The following is a 19,046-nucleotide window of genomic DNA, read 5'->3' as shown; positions in this document are numbered from 1 at the left end:
GTAAGAGAACAGAGCAGGTGCCGGGTGCAGTGCTTCATGCCTGTAATCCCAGTGGCTCTGGAGGCTGAGGCAGGAGGATCGTGAGTTCAAAGCCAGCCTCAGCAAAAGTAAGGCCCTAAACAATTCAGTGAGACCTTATCTCTAAATAAAATACAAAATAGGGCTGGAGATGTGATTCAGTGGTCTAGAGCCCTTGAGTTCAATCCCTGTTACCAAAGAAAAATAGACCACCCAAGTGATTTGTTTGTACCAGTAGGTCTACCTAAAACGAAAAGGGATTTTATGCAGTCAAATTGTTTTATTATCCATTTAAATATAATTCTTTATTTCTTTATGTTTGTCAAGAAGTAAATATATTTAAGATAACAATGAAAAATAATAAAAGAATGACAAGTGTAGGAACCTAATGATGACTTACACTTTTTGATTACAGACTTGACATTCATCTGAAATGACAATGCAATCCCTAGCTACTGCAACAGAAATCCTAACCTCTGGGTGAAAAAAAAGAGGGATGTTGAGATACCTTCAATCATCTTTTCTCACTTCTGAGTAAGTACCAAGAGAGGTTGGCCAAAAATATTTTAAAACCTAAAACATGCTATTAAACTTGGCTTTTCTTTAAAATAAGTGCAAGTATATGATATGGCCTAGTGTTAATTTACAATCCCTACTTTCTTATGCTTTGACTGTCTTTAAATGTGCCCAGTTTGAACTGAGATGTGCCATAAGTCAGATATCAAAGACTTATTATGAAGAATGTAAAATAACAGTTATATTTTTATTATGATTACAAGTTAAAAGGATGTCATTTTGAATATATTGAATTATGTAAAATGTATTATTAAATGAAGCTCATCTGTCTTACTTTTTAAAATATGACTTCTAGAAAATTTAATTTACATGTAGAGTTAATATTATATTTCTATTGGTGGTTCTAAGGGATCAGTGAGAAATAAGAGAAAGATCATGTTCAGATTCTCTATTTCATCATTTGCGTTTGATGTCATTCACTGATCCTCCTTATGTATTCCAAACCATTTCAAATTTCATTTGGATTTGGGTAAGACTGAGCTTTCATGCTAATCACAGAGAACTTACTTTCCCATATATATTTGTTCAGTGTCCCCCACTGAGTATAGTCTTCATAATAGTGTTTATGGTCCTGTTTCTAATTTTATACTGCATGCATCAGTTAAAATGCTGAAGATTCAGGAGGGTTTGCTTTGCTTCAGTGTATGCTCTGGTAGACTATATGTTATCCCGAAGAACATATTTTCTCCTCCACTCTCCCTGTCTCCTCCAAGAGGTGCTTGTGATCTTCCAAGCACACTTTTGGAGGATGTTATCAGCCTTACTTTGTTTCAGTGAGAAGAGAACAGTTTCCAGAGTATGCACTATCTAAAAATGTCTTCTTAGTGATGAAAGCATTTATTGCCAAGACTTTTGTTGCTTTGTCAATTGTCTATATTGGCTGTAACCGCCAGGATTTTGCTGTTTAATTATTTAAACCACATAAATGGGCAATCTTTCATATATTATCTCATTTTCTTCTTAAAAAGTGAATTATAAAATTTTAACTTTGACCCCATATTTGTATAGATGAAATATCTGAGACTCAGAAAAGTTAATGATTTCCCTATAGTCACACAATTAGACTTCTGACTCTTACTACAATCTTTTTGGCTATATTCCTTACTTCTGCTGCTGTTCTAGTAAGGAAGTAATTTATATTTCTGAAAACTAAATGTATAAAGCCCAACAGTGCACTGTGGAAATTGAGATGTGCAGGCCACAAGTCCCCAACATCTGTTCTGCATTTATTTCAACACACCAAATATTTGACCTCCGTGAAAAGAATGCCAAGGTAAATTAGGCAGAACCAGAAACAGGAACTCATATATGCCATATATTAGTGGCAATTTCAGATGTTTGAGTTTCTTTCTTTGTACAGTTGAAAGTGGAATAATATTTCAGGGCTAGACAAACAGTAGATGCTGGCAGAAGACCTTGCCTTGTATATGACTCACTTCCATTAGTACAGTACACTTCAACATGACTTTTTAATTGTGGGGAGTGCCTCAGCCCTACTGGTCATGCCCAGCCTAAACCTCCATCTTCCCTGGATTTAAGGGCAAGATACTTGTTTAAATTCCACTTAAGTTATATGATCCCTTTACTTAAAGTCTAATATTTTCTGCATTTTTATTCTATTAAGTCTAAATCCTTATGCTTGATTTTCAAGGAATTTCATAATCTGACCTAAGCACACAAATATGTCATCCTTTATAGAATCCTTTCCTCTTAGCAAAATGAGGTGTCCTTACTGTCCTTTAAACATACTTCTTTCTGCTGAGTCTTTCTTATGCTGTTTAATTCACTTGCCTTTTATTCTCTTTTTAGAATCTGAATCCTATGTACTTATCCAGGTCTAGCTCAAATCCCAAGACTCATCTCTTACTTTTAACTCTTTAGTGTTTACAATTTGTACCAAAATACATTTTAGCATTTATTTTGTGGCAGGGTAGTGCCCTTTCCACCCCCCCACTACACTAACTTTTACCAAGGAGGAAACTGGTGTTACCAAGAAAGACCTGTTTATTTTTTTAGGAGTTCCCACTCTCGGGATTATAATGAGGATCTAGAGTCACCTCCACCCTTGGAGATAGATCCCAGATTGGGGTCCTTCGGCACAGGTGTAAAGGTTGATCCATTGCCTAAACCTCTTACACTGGCACAGAAGATGATGTACACACACACACACATACACACACGCGCCAAAACTCGAAGGAAGGAAGGGAGGGAGGGAGGGAGACCCTTTGAAATCCATTGAGAAATGATACTGTTCTGGTCAACCTGACAGAAAATGGGTATTTGTTGTCATTTTCTGACTTACCATATTGTGACCAAGCATAGTGCTTTTATTTTTATTATTTTTTTTTACTAAGACCTTTACTAGGATTCACCTGGTTTATAACTTTCTACCTTTAAATATAACTGAATCTGCTGGAAGGTGGTGGCAGAGTCTGTAATCCCAGATATTCAGGAGGCTGAGGCTGGAGGATCACAAGTTTGAGGTAAATGTGGGGAACTGAGCCAGACTCTGTTTCAAAATAAAAACTAAACTGGTGGCACACACCTGTAATCCCATCAGCTCAGAATGGTGAAACAGGAGAATTGGGATTTCAAAGCCAACCTTAGCAACTTAACGAGGCCCTGAGTAACTCAGTGGGACCTATCTCTAAATAAAATACAAAAGAGGGCTGGGGATGTGGCTCAGTGGTTGAGTTCCCAAGAGTTCCATCTCTGATAGCAAAAAAAAAAATTAATAATAAATGAATAAATAAAATGGGCTAGGGAGTAGCTCAGCAGTAGAGCACCCCTGGATATTTGTACTAGGGAGTACAAAAAAAAAAAAAGAATTTTCAATGCATATTACTTTTTGTCTAGTTTATTTCATTCAGAATCTCCCTGTTTTTGCTATTATCAATAGTTCTTTATTCTTGCTAAGTATGTTTCCAAAATTTATTATCTATTTTCCTATTGATATACATTGGGGATTTTTTTTAAGTAAACCAGGTTATATTTATACAGTGGAAAATTATTAAGCAATGAAAATAAGAAGTACATTCACATTCAACAACTTGGATAAATCTTATAAAAATACATATGGAGCTAAAAAAAGCCACATACCAAAGATCACATGTGTATGATTACAGTGTATAAAGTAACAAAACAGGCAAAACTAACCCTTGTTATTAGAAGTTAAAATAGTGCCTAACTCTGGGGGAGCGGAGGGAATAATTAGGGGAGCAATAAGAAAGGGCTCATGAAGGTGCATTTGATGTCCAGTTTCTTGACCTGGGTTAGGGTTCAGTGGATATGTTTACTTTGTGATAATTCATTGTGCTATACGTGATTTTCTTTTGTCTGTTATATTTAATAAAAGAGAAGCTCTATTAACAGTAAAAAAAATCAGTCTCTACATTCATGTAAAAGTTAGTAATCAAATGCCTACTATATGGTTAATATGAGTATAAGGGTTCTGAGGCATGTAAGACAGACATGTTCCCACAGTCCAACATTGGGGATTTTTTGACTATTACAAATAAAACCACCATGAATAGTTGTGCACAAGTCTCAGTGTGGATGTATGCTTTTATTTCTCTGGAGTAAATATCTCGACAGATGTGATTTAACTTTTAAAGCAACTGCCAAACAGTTTTCTAACAGTTTGTGCCATTGTTTGTACTACATGTTATAGTCTGCAGTTCTTTGTCAACATTTGTTATGATCAGTCTTAAATTTTGTCCATCCTACTGTATGTGTAATAACATTGCAGTTTTGATTTACATTTCAACTTACGTTGGATATCCTTTCATGTGCACATTCACCATATTTGTATCTACTTTGGTGAAGAAAAAAAAATCTTCTGCCCATCTTTTCAAATTGGGTGATTTTTCTTATTAATAAGTTGTAAGAATCATTTGTATATCCTAGATATCATTCCCTTGAGAGAGATATGTTTTGCCAATACTGTGTCCTAGTCTGTCAGCTTACCTTTCCATTTCCATAACAATGAATATAGAATAGACAAAGTTTGTTGTTGTTGTTTTTGGTACTGGGGATTGAACTCAGGGGCATACCACCACTGAGCCACATCCCCAGTCCTATTTAGTATTTTATTTAGACAGGGTCTCACTGAGTTGCTTAGTGCCTCACTTTTGCTGAGGCTGGCTTTGAACTTGCAATCCCCCTGTCTCAGCCTCTTGAGCAACTGGTATTACAGGTATGTACCACCACGCCCAGCATGAGACAAAGTTTTTAAGTCTGATTTATTTCTGAGAGGAGAGAGAAAAAAGAGAGCATGAGGCAGAGAGAGCTAGTTAATTTTAAAAGTCTCTGCCAAGCAGCTTTTTATATTTTCTTCCAGAAGTTGTATAGGTTTAGCTGTTACATTTAGGTCTGTAGTCTATTCCTACCAGTAGTGTGTGAGGGCTCCTATTGATCCACATCCTTGCCAACTTATTATTATCTTCTTGATTATAACCATCTTAATAGATGTGAAGTAGTATCTCACTGAGGTTGTACATTTCCCTAATGGTGCTGGGTATCCTTTCATTTGCTTATTTGCTTTTGCATATTTTCTTTGGAAAAATGTCTATTCTAATTTCTTGCCATTTTTTTTCATATTGAACAATAAGAATTGCTTGTATATTCTAGGTAGTTATATTCTAACTACATGAATTGTAAATATTTTCTTCTATGATTGTGTTTTCACTTTCTTCGATGGTAGCCTTTAAAAGTTTTAAATTTGATGAAGTTCATTACTTTATTATTTTTTTCTTTTCGTGCTTGGGCCTTTGGTGTCTTAACTACAAAGTCATTGTCTACTCCAAGATTTACCTATGCTTTCTTACATTTAGTTTTGGTATATATATATATATATATATATATATATATATATATATATATATATATATATGTGTGTGTGTGTGTGTGTGTGTGTGTGTGTGTGTGTGTGTGTGTGGTGTGTGGTCCATTTTGAGTTCTTACATTTATGTCTGTGGTCCATTTTCAGGTAATTTTTATGTGGGGTAGGGTTTAACTTAATTCTTTTGCATTAAAGACTACATCATTTTGAAATATATTTTCATTTGGAATGCAATTCTAGGATGTCAGTGTTTTTTTCTTTCAGAACTTGAAAATGTTGATGTACTGTTTTCTGCATGGTTCTTGAATGAATTTTGACATTTTACTTTCACTCCTTTGTACATAATGGTGTCTGTTTTCTGTAGATGCTTTTCAATTTTTAGCACTGGTTTTAAGCATTTAGTGTATATTTGTGTCATCTTTATCATTTTTCTTATTCATTGAGCTTTTTGAATCTGAGTGTTCATCAGATATAGAACATTTTTATTTATTATTTATTCAAATGTGTTTTTCTCACCTCTTTTAGGAACTACCATAACATACATATATATATGTTGGACTGGTTGAAGCTGTGCATACTGATGCTCTGTTCAGTTCAGTCTCTTTCTCCATGTTTGATTTTGGAGTCTTTATCACTGCATATTCAGTTTGCTGATATTGACTTCTTCAATGTCGAATTTGCTGTTAATCTCATTCAGTGTAATTTTCACCTTAGCCATTGTTTTATCTGATTTTATCTAATTTTATCTGTTTTATCTAATTCAGACATTTTTATATCTTCTTTTTCTCCTTTACATGCTTATTCTTTTCCATAGCATCTTGAACATATGGTATACAACTGTATTAATGTCCTTGTATAATAACTCTATCACAGTGTAATTAATGATCATTTCTATTAATTTTCTTTTCAACATGGGTTATATTTTCCTACCTCTTTGCATGCCTCATACATTTTTATTGGATTCCAAACATTGTGAATTTACCTTGTTGAGTACTGGATATTTTGTATTCGTTTAAATATTCTTGAGCTGTGTATAGCTTTTTTTTCTAAACTATCTTGGAAGCATTTTTATCTTTTTAAGATTCTGCTAGACTGGAGTTACCTTCAATCTTGGGCTAATTTTTCCCTTTTACTGACTATGTTACTTGATGCCCTTTTATTATAGATTTTCCATTCTAGCTGGTGATTACAAAAATTGATCTCCATGCCAACAATCACCACCACCTTCCATTCTGTTCTTTTCTGAAGGTTCTTTCTCTGGCCTTACATGTGTGCCCATTGTTACATAGCCACAGACTTCAGGGGAACCGTCCATAGATGTCTAGAGAGCTAGTGCATGTACACACTCTCCCTCCCTCTGCAATTCCCTACTCTCCCCTTTATTCTGCTCTGGGACTTCTAGCTGCATCTGTCTCTTCAGACTTTAAAATCCATCTCTTCAACTCAGGAGATTTTCTATTTGAGTTTCCCTTCTCTGGATGTGGCCTGAAAAAATTCTTTCCAGGGAGTAAATTGGGATAATCCTAGCACTCATCTCTCATGCTTAACTTTATCTTAGAGGTCACTCTTACGCTGCTTATTATCTAATATCTGAGAACTGTTGTTTGTATTTTGTCCACTTTTTTCCAATGTTTTATATGTGAGGGTAAATCTGTTGCCCCTCTTGGAGAGATTTAGTCTTCCATAAATGTTTAACACTATTTTCTGACTCATCATTTACAATAGATGAGGTTCTTCCTGGTAACAGCAGCGTTAGGCCTACTGAATGCTCCTAGGCAAGTGCCTTCACAAGTTTCCAATGGTATATGTTATTATGCTGCCAATTATTTGTTTCAGATATGTTTTTCTTGTCTCATTTAGATTGTACTCTGACATTAGGAACCCTTCATATCTTAGAATTTTATGTCCCCTCCACCCAAACTGGTCACATTTACCTTTAACCATTACTCATCCCTTACCCCGTAAGATTTCCCTTTGAGGTATTAAAGAATAATGCACTTGAGATTATTTATCTCCATGCCAACAATCACCACCACATTCTATCCTGTTCCTTTTCTGAAGGTTTTTAATATAACCTTATATTAAACATCATGTTAAACATCAATGCCACAAATTTAAATGCCATGAGTAAAAGTGAATGCTGATTCATCCACTAATTGTAAGTATCCTGATAGAAAGAACTACCACTACCTTATTGTGGCCAGTTGAGAAATTTTCTTCTCATTATCCACCAGACTAGTTAATATGTCTTTAAGGCAATAAGTTTAAAAAATAATACTGATAAATCAAAGTATTGAAAACTCTACAAAATAAGAAGCTAGTTCTTCAGTAACTGGAAGCACTGACTATGCATATAAAAGTATATCTGATTATGAGTCAAGGTAAATATCAAGAAGATAATATGCAATTAGATCATTTTGCTATTCTGATTTTTCCACCAATGAATTATCATTAATTTCTATTCTACAATAAGAAAAATTCTACAACATACCATATTCTATAATAAGAAAAATAAGAAAAAATTAAAGCTAGTTTTAAAAGATCTACTTAAATATTCCAGTATCATGTAACCAAACAACTACTCTCCACACAAGTATGTTTTCATTCAACAACAAACACATTCAGGGGTACATTCCTGGAGCTGAGGATGCATGCTGCTGAGAGGTAGACCTTAAATGCCTTGTTCTCATAGCTTATTTCCTCTCAGTACTATTTATATATGGGGGCTTAATAGTTAATATAGGTGTTTAGGTTAATAGTGTAGTATATTTATAATATCATTGGAACCATGAGTTTACCCAACAAATCATTTGTTAACTCTCTCATACATTCTAGGCATTTCCCTAGTCACTGATGTAACAGTAGTGAACAAAACAACTAATTTCCTGCTCCTGTTGGAAATTGTGTTTGAGGTTGGCTCAGAGCAGTGAAGTAGATAAACAAATGTAAGGAAAGTGGTAAGAGAAGTCGAAAGTGGAAAGGCAAGTCTGAAGAGAAAGAAAGGCAGGGTAATGGGCTTGATAGTCATGGCAAGAGGCTCTATTTTGTGTAGGATGGCCAGGGAAGGCCTTTATCACATGAAATGCCACTGTTACAGAGACATGATAAAGTGAAGGGGTAGTTAGCTAGTCAGATGATTTGGGGAGTTAAGGTTGAGGCAAAGTTACAAGTGTAAATGCTCTGAAGCAGGGGTGGGCTTGGTGTATTTAAATGGAACTAACAGACAAGAGAAGAATGTTAGGAAATGGGGAGAAAAGGATGAGGGGAGTCACATTGAATAAGAGCAGTCCATAATAAGCCAGGGCAGTCCATAATAAAGTCATGGCTTTTTTTCCTGATACCAGAGATTGAACCCCCAGGGGCACTTAAACACTGAGCAACACCCACAGTCCTTTTTAAAATACTTTATTTAGAGATAACTCTCACTGAGTTACTTAGGGACTCACTGCATTTCTGAGGCTGGCTTTGAACTCAGGATCCTCCTGACAGCCTCCTGAGCTGCTGGGATTACAGATGAATACAACCAGGCCTGGCTAAAGTCATTGCCTTTTATTTGGAAATGGGAAGCTATAGGAAGATTTTGAGCAGAGAGACACAATCAAATTTATATTTAAGAATATCACTCTAGTTGCCATCAGTACAATAGATATTGGGGGAAATGAGGGCAGAAGCAAGGACAGAAGAAGGCTAAGGGAATCATTCAGGTGACTTATGATGTGGGTTTGGCCTGTATATTGGCTTAGCAGATGCAGAGGAGTGGTCAGATTGGGGGCATGTTTCAAATGCTTATTTGGAAAGAAGGAAGTCAGAAAAATAAATAAATAAAATGTTGTATAATTTATATCAAATTCTAGAAAATGCAAAACAATCTATAATGACAGGAGATGTTTGGAGACAGCCCAGAAAAGGAGAGGGGAGGGATTACAAAGAACGATGAAAGACTCTTTTGATTTTGGTGATAGTCTCATGGGTATACTCATGTCAAAACTTATCAAATCGTACACCTTAAACGTGCAATTTATTGTAGGTCAACCATATCTCAATAAAATTATAAAAATAAAGACATAATATTGTCTAATGGACTGGAGTTGGAATGTGAGAGAAAAGAGATCAAAGATGGTTTGTAAGTTTTGGGCTTTGAGCACCTGGAAAATGGGAATTAAATTGTCATTCTTATTTCTGAGATAGGGAAGACTGAAAGGAGCAGATTTTGAGAGAAAAATGAGTTCAGTTTTTTCAACATGTTGTTAGAGATGCCTACTAGATACATTTTATAATAAATACATGGTAGAAAAGAAATGAAGAATGACTCAGACAGTTTCTCTCTATGATCCACTGGTTCTCCAGAAAGCGCAGAAGTACACTGGACCAACCGGGACCTCTCATGGCCCCTGTAGACAAATGTTTGTGCACACCTTTTTTCCATCGTTTTCTTTATTTAACATTATGAGCATGGTGGACTACATTCTTTTCTCTAAGTTTTAAAGATTCAGTTAATTTGGGGAAACAACTGATGGGTTCATTGTTGGAGGTTGATGAATAACCTTAGCAGAGACTATAGTGACAAGCCCTTGGTCACAGACAAACGAGAATGGCTCCACCCAGGATGGGAGCATTGCAGACACTCTTCCTTGGGCTGGCTAGCTTGTGCCTTCCCCCTGTTAACTGTACATATCAATAATTCAGCTATATTATGATTTAAATCAGATTTTGCTCCTCTTGTCAGAAAGTACAACAATTGCTTGTTAGTTGATAGGTTGTGATGAAAAGGAGTCTACTCCTTTGGCTTGAAACTTAGCTTCATTACTCACTGGATGTGTGACTGCCTCAATTTACTCTAAAATAAGGATTTGAATAGGACCTACTACTACTGTAAGGTACTATTGTTATGAAGATTAAATGAATTGATATATATAAAACCTTCAGAATAACAACTGGACATAAAGCGTTCAAGAAACGTTAGCTAGTAGCTTTCTTCTCTGACAATCGGTTTTGTCAGTTGGTTCCCACTAAGTTGTGGACTTTTTCCGACCAGGACCAGATATCTTGTCTTTTGATTTTCATCCACTCCAACACCATTCTAGGGCCTTGTCCAGCGTCTGGCATGAATGGTAGCACAAAATGAGAGTTAAAAATATGCTTTTGAATTAAATAATTTCTTCCCTTATGGATAAAGATAAGAATCTCAAGATCTTAGCTGGAAGACTAATGTCCATCTCTCTGCCCCCACCTGTCCCCGCCTTAAAAAAAAGCAGGCCACTGTCTCCAGTTTACACCCTCACTCACAGTTCCATTCACCTTCCCCTTTCCTAATCAGAGGGATCTTGGGGTGGGGCTTCAAGGATCCTCAAGGAGTTTGAAGGGGAGGGAGCCTGGAACCCTAGACTAGCTGTGACAAGTCATGGGTGGGATTTGGTAGTTCAGAAAAGGAGGTACCAGACCAGGAATGGGGGATGGGAGTCATGGTGGAGTGGAGTGGGCTAGTTCAGGATGGACCAGAAAGGAGACATTGAGGAAAGCCAGAAAGGACCGGTTGGCGGAGTGGGGGGGGGATGGGTGGGTGATGACTTGTGAGGGCATAGAAGCAAAGGCAGGTGATTGGACGAGAAGGAGAGTTCTAGTTGCCAAGGCAGCGACTAGAGGAGAAGGTCTTCAGTTGAGGAGAAGGTCTTGACTAGAGAAGGACAGAGCTCTGGCTCTGTGAGTTCTCCAGTAGAGTCTGTGCATCTACCCCCAGATATCCCTGCTGACGTGTCACCCGGGAAAGGCTTAAGCCTTCCTGGGCGCCACCCCTCCCCGCCTTGCTACCCACCACCCCTCCCTGCCTCGCTACCCACCCGCCCCCTGAGCCCCCTCCAGCGCCGCCTGCCACTGCCTGCCTCAGCCTACTCCACCGCATCACGGGCTCACTGAGGTGACCACAACATGGCTGCGGTGCCTGGGCTGCTCTTCTGGCTGTTCGTGCTCTGTCCCACCTGGCGAGTGCCGGGCCACCCGGACCCAAGCACCGGCAGGCGCTGCTCGAAGCACAAACTCTGTGCAGACTACGAATGCACCAGTGAGTGAGCAGGCGGGTGGGCGGCCCGGGGTCTCTGCGGTGGCTCTTTGGGGCTGCATGGGGCTCCGATCCCCTGGTCCCCAGCCCTGTGGTCTGGGCTAGGGGTTCGAAGGACAACGGGTGGGGTGCAGGAGTGACAGAGCCTCGGGACCCTGTGTGTGTCCCCTCCGTCTCTGCCGGCGCCCTCCTACTTGTTGCCAGCGTTTTATTTTTCTCTACTGACTGAGGCGGGGGTTGGGAAAAACTCAGAGCGCATTGAAAGTGCATTCTCAGAAAACACTATGGATGGTAGGAACAATTTTTGGCTCAGAAGAACCATCCTCATGCAGATAGTCAAACAGATAATGCTCAGGGTGAACAAACTTCATTTGAACTTTTTGAAGAAATACTACCAGATAAATTGAAAGTGCCAGAAAGTGAAAGCAACAAAACCAGCAACATTTCTCAGGTCTCAAACGAACAGGAGAAGACTGATGCTTATAAACTTTTGAAAAAAGAAATGACATTCGACTTGAAAACCAAATTTGGCTCTACTGCTGATGCACTTGTGTCTGATGGTGAGACGACCAGACTGGTGACTTCATTAGAAGATGATTTTGATGATGAGGAATTGAATGCTGATTATTATGCATTTGATAAGGAAGAAGAGGAGAATGAGGAAAGCTTTGGGGAGCCCCCGTTACTAACCTTTATAAATGAAGAAGACATGAAATTCACAGTGGAGTTTGGAGTGGAGAAATATTCAATAGGTGAAGAGCAGAATTCAAATGGAGAAGATAAGGCTGAGGTAACTCTGCCCCCGGGCATCAAGGATGATGATAAAAATATACTGACAACCTTGGAGGATACTTTATTTATTGGCACAGGTGGTGATGAGAAAACAGATATGATGGATTTGGAGAATTCTTATTCAGAAGAAGAAGAAGAAGATGAGGAAGATTTAGTCCCAGATAGAAAAAAGAAGAAACCACAAGCAGCAACAGATTATATTTATCCTGAAAGTGCAGAATATGGTCTTTTTGTGGAAACCTCTAAGACAGATAATGATGAAGAGCCAAAAGTGGACATCGAACTTCATATTAAAGGAAAAGAGACAGATGTTCAGGAGATGTTTAGGTTCCACCACAAAGTGATGTCAATGACCTCTATAGGTAAAATCTTCCCAAATGTCATTTAATGTGTCTCAGGTGCTGAGATGCTGAGGCAATGGGGCAGACTTCACCAGCAGTCAAATTCATAGACCAATAGTGAATGGAGGGCCTGGGGTTATAGCTCAGTGGTAGAGCACTTGTCTAACATGTGAGGCACTGGGTTTGATTCTCAGCACTGCATACAAATAAATAAAATAAACGTCCATCAAAAACTAAAAAAAATGGCTGGGGATGTGGCTAAAGCTGTAGTGCGCTCGCCTGGCAAGCGTGCGGCCCGGGTTCGATCCTCAACACCACATACAAACAAAGATGTTGTGTCCGCCGAAAACTAAAAAATAAATATGAAAAAAATTCTCTCTCTCTCTCTCTCTCTCTCTCTCTCTCTCTCTCTCTCCTCTCTCAAAAAAAAAAACTAAAAAAAAAATTAGGCAAAAGCTTAAAAGAATAGTAGTGAATGGAATCTCAGGGTTGAGAAAGACCTTAGAAGCAACTGGTCCAACTTCTTAATAACTGCATGTTGGACTCCTGCTGTTTAATCAAACGTACCCCAGGCTCATGTAACTCATACTGAAATTCCACCCCTACAAGCTCTCAGTTCTAACTGGAATTCTACCTCATTCACAGAGCCTCAATGCAGGTCTGTACCCAATTCCCTTTAGTCTCTCTTGGTATTACTGTGTTCTTTTTAAATAGCTGTCATCTGTCCATTCAATACATAATTGTTGAGTATCTCTGCCAGGTGCCAGATGCTGTGTTAAGCCTTGGCTCATTCCACCTGCAAATCTGCAAACCAAGACTCCCTCTCTTTCAGCTTTCCTAAAATTTTAAACACAAAGTTTCACCAGCACTAAATCCATGTTTGTTGAATGTGACCCTGTCTACATATCTCTGGTTTTAAAATTTTTCCTTGAGTTAATATTGTTCTGGTAGCAGTTGTATGGCCATGGAAGTAGTGGAGAGTAGACTTGAGATTGTTCATTTTATAATTGAAGGGTCTGACAGCTCTAATTAGGATTTTGAAGTTTTCTTCTCTGTGTTAATTGTCTTTAGGAGAGCCACATATTCCAGGCACTGTGACTCATATATTTAGTGAAACACTCGATGAATATTGAAACTGAAGAGAGACAATTCTTATTCTATAACATAAAATAAAATAGCCATTTCCCCTTTCAATTTTAGAGCTACTTATAACAGAAGGTACTCCTGTTGATGCTGCTGATACAGAAAACCAACTAGCGATAAAGGTAGAAGAGCCAGCAGATGCCACCCTTTTGGACAGCATACTTTTCTTGTTACATTCATTCTTGCTTTATTTGTCTAAGATGGTAAGTTTGACATAGTTTCTTCATTTAGAATGTTGATTATTTATTAGTTTGTAAGTGGCTTCTGGTCATGAAGTGAAGAACTTAAAATGTCTTTATGAAAATGACTCCTGACCCTTTGAGTAGATAGCTCCAGAAACAAAAGCCATAGGGGTGTGGCTTAAATGGCTACTTGGTTTAGCACATGAGGAAGATTTGCTGTCTACCAAGGCTGGTCATTTGCATACCTGTAAAAACTTGGTTCTTCCCCTCAGAACCTTTCTTTCTGGCAGGGAGATAACAGCATTCACTTGAAACACAGTAAGATAATGGCAGAAAGAGAGGTATTTATTTGATGGTAGAACATTATTGTCCATAAATGCATTTATTATGGTTGGAAGGGTGATCAATAAGGTCATAAAGTAGTTGAGATGTGTTTGAAGCACTGGCAAAGGGCAAACAGGAGTCTGACATATAGTTTGTTGTTGATTAGACAGGCTGGGGAGGAAGACGGAGGGGGAAGCTGGTAGTCAGAAGAAATGTGTTCAGAGAAATGGAAACATCAAGAAAAGGATATTTGGGGAGGGCAGGAGAATGTGAATAATTGGTGTTGTAAAGTGTGAAGTTGGAAGGGGATGGTCTGTTGGAGAGGCCAGCAAATCTTAAAGGAAGTCATGAGCCAAAGTAGCATTAGACCATTAATAGTGGGGATCCTTAGAAAGTTTTAAGAATGAAAGGAATTAGGTTAGATCTGTTTCTTAGAGTCACTTAAGGCTGATCTTTCTAAAGAAAATCATGATCCAAACAAGACATTTAATCTGTCTAGAAGCTTATCTAAGCATTTTAGGGCTTACCTCCCCCCCATTGGTATTTGTTGATATTGGACTTTTAGAATTTAATTATAGGAATGAGAAAGCTTTTAGAGGTTGGAGGATAAGATGGTCCTAGGGCCATTGTGACAGTAATCCTCCTAAACTGAAGTTGTTTCCTGTAGATTGTGTTATTTCAAGGCTTGAGTAAGAAAGATGATGATGTTGTTTTCCTTGTAAAATGTATAAATTTTGTAGCCAGGTAGATCTGGTTTCAAATCCCAAGGTTATCATTTAGAAGTTTGGGCAAATAACTAAACTTTTGAAAAAAGTTTTCCTCATCTGAAAAATGTAGATAATGCTTACTCCAATCATAAGAATTTAATGATTTGACAAGGTAAAGTGTCTGGTGAGGTGTCTGGCATTTTGAAGGGTTTTACCCCCACGTACCCCCTAATTCTCATGTAGGCAGTCAGAAGGTGGTATAAAGACAATGAATATACCTGGGGAGGAAAGACCACCAGGGTGGAAAAGATGTGGTGGGGAGAAACAAATCATTTTTCAGTTGGCTCCATGTTTGTTCATGATGGTGGCAGCCACCTGAGTAAGAGGTATATAGAAGCCAGGCAGTTAGAATAGTGATATTTCCAGTGATTAAAGCAGTCTTCCACAGTCATAATTTGATTATCAGAATGAATCAGCATCACTTGGAAAGTTAACAGCCTCACGATATGGGAAGGATTACTTTATTCATATTTTTAGGTATGCACAGAGCCCTCCTCTAGTTCTAGGTCGGGGGACACAAATGTGGTGCAGGTATGGTCAGTGATTGTACGGTGATAGGTAAGACATAGATGTGAGTGGTAAAGGAGAGGCACAATGTTAGGAGACTGATTTGAAAGGAGATTTCAAAAAGGCATTTTGATGGCCCAGTATGTACAGGACATTATGCGAGGACTAAAAGAGTCTAACAGGTATAAGGCACGATTGTGATTTTTGAAAGCCTTAAGAAAAGGACTTAACAAATATATGCAAAAATTATGAACAAGTCAATGTAAAATCTTAAACAAGTAGTATGATATCTGATAGGACTGGAGAGTAATAGGCTCTGATGTGTTTGGGAGATGTGCACCAATCAGATTCATTGATCAATGGAATCTTAGTAGAATCTTAGTGTTAGAAGAAACCTTGGAAGTCAGCTAGTCTAGTTTCTCATTCATTGCTGTAATTTTCTTTACTGTGGCCCTGACGAGTAGTTATGAGGCCTGTACACCAGTATTTCCTAGCATGAGTCACTCTCTTACAAGGCTATATGTTCTTCTGTTGTCTAGTTCATCCTTGTATTGACTCCAAATTTTCCTTCACATGATTTTCTCTATAAAATTGAATTCTTTTCTACATAGAAATCCTTTAAATATTTGAAGTTATATCTTAATTTAAAAATTATTTTTAGTATTTTTATCATGGAAACTTTCAAATAAGAGCAGAGAGAATAGTAGGGGACTATAGGTAACCATAACATACTGTCCATTTCAGAATACTAGAAGAAAAGATTGTGAAAGTTTTACCATAGAGAAATGATGTTTGAGGAGGTAGATATATATTTAACCTGATTTAAACGTTACATAGTGTATACATGCATCAAAATGTCATGTTACCTACTTCAATAATTGTAGTGTTTGTTTCTATGTACTAGTTAAAGAATAAATTTAATTAGAAAAGCTTTAAAGAAAAGCATAGAGAATAGTATAATGAACCCACGGGCCATCACCCAACTTAACAGTAATTCCTTGATAGCCAATATCAGTGAGGTTTTTTTTTAATTTGTTCTAATTGGTTATACATGACAGCAGAATGCATTTCAATTCATTGAATATAAATGGAACAAAACTTTTCCTAGTTGTACACAACACATGTGTAGTCCTACATGTACCTCGGGTAATCAGGTTCATCTCATTCTACCATCTTTCCTATCCCTATGCCCCCTCACCTGTCCTACCTCCCCTCTGCCCAGTCAAAGTTCCTCTATTCTTTCCATGCCCCTTACCACACACCTCACCCCCATTATGGGTCAGCATCCACTTTCAGAGAGAACATACAGCTTTTGGTTTTTGGGATTGGCTTACTTCCCTTAACCTGATATTCCCATTCACCCACAGATGCCATAATTTTTTCTCTTTTAATGCTATAAGTAATATTCCATTTCATATATGTACCACAGTTTCTTTATCCATTCATCTGTTGAAGGGTTGGTTCCACAAAACTATGGAATGCTTCACAAATGTGGGTGTCATCCTTGCTCAGGGACCATGCTAATTTTTTCTGTATTGTTCCAATTTTAGAATATGTGCTGCCAAAGCAAGCACACTCTGAGTTTTAACAAATGTAGATACCCATATAAAAACTACCATAATCAAGATATAGAACAGTTTTTTCACTAGAAAAGGGGTTTCCTTGGGATCCTTCCCAGTGAGTTCCTTCACCACCTGTTTCAGGCAACCACTGATAAGTTTTTTTTTTTAACTATAGATTCATTTTTCCTACAGTACTATTTTATATATATGCCACTATAAGTGGACTCATATCTAGGAGTGCAATTGCCTCCTACGTTTAATGTATGTTTTTATCTTGTGTGATACTGTCAAGCCATGCTAAAAATGACTACAATCATTTTATACTTCCACCAGCAATTTAGGAGACTTCCACTTGACTTCATCTTCACTAGCACTTGGGCCATTCTAGTGGGTATGTCTTTGTGAGTTTATTTCCTGATAATTAATGATACTGAGTGAACTTTTTTTTCTTTTGAGATAGGGTCTCACTAACTTGCTTAGGTCCTTGATAAGTTGCCAGCCTCAAACTTGGGATCCTCCTGCCTCAACCTTCTTTTTTTTTTTTTGTTTTTGTTTTAAAGAGAGAGTGAGAGAGGAGAGAGAGAGAGAGAGAGAATTTTTAATATTTATTTTTTAGTTCTCGGCGGACACAACATCTTTGGTATGTGGTGCTGAGGATCGAACCCGGGCCGCACGCATGCCAGGCGAGCGCGCTACCGCTTGAGCCACATCCCCAGCCCCTGCCTCAACCTTCTGAGTTGCTGGGATTACAGACATGTGCCATGATGCCTGGATCAAATACTTCTTCATGAGCTTGTTGACCATACTGTTTTTGTATGTCAACTCTCTCTGGCTAGCTGGAATCCAGACTTCTCTCAGCTCAGTGCCAACTGTGGGATTGGTTAGCTTATAGTTGTTCTTGGCCCTCACAGGTACTGCTTAGAATGTAGCCCCAAACTGAAGACCACCTCCATGCAGATTTCTGGAACTCTTTTTCTTGTGGCTCCCATCTTTCTGGTAGTTTTCTCTACATATTTTTGGCTGCTTAATCTCCTGGAACTCTGGTCTCTCTCTGCACAGTGAGACTGTTATGCCCCATTTGGGTTCTCCTTCCCAAACTGAGGTCTAGAGGGTGCCTCCAGGTAGAATGCTCACCTATTTGTTCTCCTGCTCTTAGGGGTGACAGTTGCATGTCCCTTGTGGCTTTCTATCTGAAAAATAGCTCTTTAAAAATATATTTTGACTGGGCATGGTGGCACATGCCTTAATCCTAGCGGCTCGGGAGGCTGAGACAGGAGGATCACGAGTTCAAAGCCAAAAGTGAGGTGCTAAGTAACTCAGTGAGACCCTGTCTCTAAATAAAATACACAATGGGGTTGAGACTAGGGATGTGGCTCAGTGATCAAGTGCTCCTGAGTTCAATCCCTGGTACCAAATATATATATATGTAACTTTTTGCAATAATTGAAAAAATATGTTTGTGGGACTTCTAGGATATATTATAGTTTTGGTGAATAAATGACATCCCCTGGTACAACAATTTAACCTGTTTTCTCTATTGCTTTTTTTTTTTTTTTGGTGGTGCTGGGGATTGAACCTCGGGCTCCATGCATTCTAGGCAAGTGCTGAGCTAACAACCTCAGCCTCTGTCTGTTGCTTTATATTTCTTGCAAATTGGTAGTCAGGTTTAGGTTCAATTCAGAATAGTAAGGTATTCTTCTAGCATTATCAAATGATACACAAAGGGGCTTGAAATCTTTTTAACTTTTATTTGTCAATATGATTATCATGCATTTAAAAATATTTGGTGTGTTTAATCCAATTAGGAATAGTAATTGTTCTTACCTGATGCTCCATTCCCCCCCCCTTTTGCCTTGTAGAAGCCTCTTTATCTTGGCTCCTGGGACCCTTTGCCACCACCTAGTGGTCATTGTTACCTATTTCCCTTGCTTTTGAAGTA

The 19,046-nt window shown here is 38.1% G+C and overlaps 1 non-coding gene and 2 pseudogenes across 1 annotated transcript; 2 read left to right on the top strand and 1 right to left on the bottom strand.

Annotated features, from left to right (window-relative positions):
* LOC144253036 (transport and Golgi organization protein 1 homolog) overlaps positions 1–19,046 on the top strand; it is a 57,552-nt pseudogene that overhangs the window by 13,285 nt on the left and 25,221 nt on the right.
* Positions 11,360–12,669, top strand: LOC144253035 (transport and Golgi organization protein 1 homolog; annotated as a pseudogene).
* Positions 17,013–17,119, bottom strand: LOC144253046 (U6 spliceosomal RNA). Its single transcript, XR_013343104.1, has one exon. It is a non-coding gene; the product is annotated as a U6 spliceosomal RNA (small nuclear RNA).

This window comes from Urocitellus parryii, unplaced genomic scaffold (genome assembly GCF_045843805.1).
Source record: "Urocitellus parryii isolate mUroPar1 unplaced genomic scaffold, mUroPar1.hap1 Scaffold_87, whole genome shotgun sequence".
NCBI lineage: Eukaryota > Metazoa > Chordata > Mammalia > Rodentia > Sciuridae > Urocitellus > Urocitellus parryii.
The sequence above is the reverse complement of the archived record's forward strand: the minus strand, read 5'-3'. Positions and strand labels throughout refer to the sequence as shown.